Source organism: Sphaerodactylus townsendi, linkage group LG06, assembly GCF_021028975.2.
Source record: "Sphaerodactylus townsendi isolate TG3544 linkage group LG06, MPM_Stown_v2.3, whole genome shotgun sequence".
NCBI classification, from domain to species: Eukaryota; Metazoa; Chordata; class Lepidosauria; order Squamata; family Sphaerodactylidae; genus Sphaerodactylus; species Sphaerodactylus townsendi.
In genome coordinates this window covers 63,772,798-63,774,675 of record NC_059430.1, presented here as the reverse complement: position 1 = coordinate 63,774,675, position 1,878 = coordinate 63,772,798, and positions in this window count along the sequence as shown.

Sequence of the window (1,878 nt, the reverse complement as noted above, 5' to 3'; positions counted from 1 at the left end):
CTTGTTCTAAATTAGAAATCAGTATTTTAAATATCAATTTCTAGAACATGATGCTTTTCATCATGGCACTTGTAAAGAACTTAGTTATGAAAATATCCTAATTATAACAGCAATATTCTACACACCTAAAATTACTAGGTGGGGATTCTTCTTTATTTCAAGAATAGATCATTGCCCGCCTATGAACCATGAATCTAAGATGAATTAGTAAAACAAAAAGGCAAGCAACCAGATGTGGAAAAAGAAAACAAAGGGAGATATGTAAAAACTAGAATAGTATTTACTGAAGATAACACAGAGTGAGTTTTTGAGTAAAAAAAGAGGAAAAAAATTGTGTTAAGAAACAGATAGTACTGAGCTCCAGGTCAGCACCAAAGACCAACAATGAGACAAGGCAGAAGAAACTAGAGACTTATCCAGAGCCAAGCACAACAAATTAGTGGAAAACTTCAGGACAAATCAAGAAGGCAAGGACGTAGGTAAGGGGGGGGGGGTTCTCGGGTTCAAACCCCCACATTCATGTCTGAAGCTCCACCCACCCGTTTGTGGGTTTTTAAAACATTGTAGTGTTTTTTCAGTTTTTGGCCTGAAGGGGTGCATTGTTTAGGCTAGCAGCACCAAACTTTCAGGGATTGTTTGGGAGAATCCCCTGATGATACTACCTAGGTTTGGTGAGGTTTGGTTCAGGGGGTCCAAAGTTATGAACTCCCAAAGAGGGTGCCCCTATCTTCCATTGTTTCCAATGGGAGCTAATAGAAGATGGGGCAACACCTTTGAGGGTCCATAACTTTGGACACCTTGAACAAAACTTCACCAAACCTGGCAGGTATCATCAGGAGAGTGTCTTATTGATACTACCCAGGTTTGGTGAAGTTTGGTCCAGGGGTTCCAAAGCTATGGACTCCCAAGGAGGTGCCCCCATCCCCCATTGTTTCCAATGGGAGCTAATAGGAGATGGGTGCATAACTTTGAGGGTGCATAACGTTGGACCCCCTGAACCAAACTTCATCAAACTTGGGTGGTATCATTGAGAGAGTGGACATTAGGAGAATGATACATTAGGTATCATTAGGAAAGTTTGGTGCTGATAGCTTAACAATTGCACCCCTGACTGCAGGCACCCTCCAAATTTCCCCAGATTCTCCTTTTTAAATCCACCCCCTTTGGCATGGATTTAAAGGGAGAATCTGAGGTCCTCAGTTTAGAAGAAGAAGAAGAGTTTGGATTTATATCCCACCTTTCTCTCCTGTAGGAGACTCAAAGGAGCTTACAATCTCCTTGACTTTCCCCCCTCACAACAAACACCCTGTGAGGTGGGTGGGGCTGAGAGAGCTCCGAAAAGCTGTGACTAGCCCAAGGTCACCCAGCTGGCATGTGTGGGAGTGCACAGGCTAATCTGAATTCCCCAGATAAGCCTCCACAGCTCAAGTGGCATAGCAGGGAATCAAACCCGGTTCCTTTAGATTAGAATGCACCTGCTCATAACCACTACGCCACACTGAAAGTTATGCTGTTTCACGGTGGGGGATAATCCACTCCGAAACAACATCACTTTTAATGTTGTTTAACTGGGGACCCCAGATTCTCGCTTTAAGGTGGATTTAAAATGAGAATTTGGGCTCACTAGTTTAAACACCATTGAAAGTGATGCTGTTTGGGGGTGGATTCCAGCATCACAGTGGCTGCCGGGCGGGGGGGGGGGGGGCTCAGATTTTGCACCGGGCTCCATTTTTCCTCTATGCCTCTGCCCAGAGGGGAGGGCAGAAGGAACTGCCAGCTACCGGCTGAGAGCCCAGCTGGTGGGGGGCAGGGAAGGGCAGGGCGGGGGAGTCTGCCATCCCCAGCCTTGGAGAGCTGCTTTTATAAGTGCTAGACTGG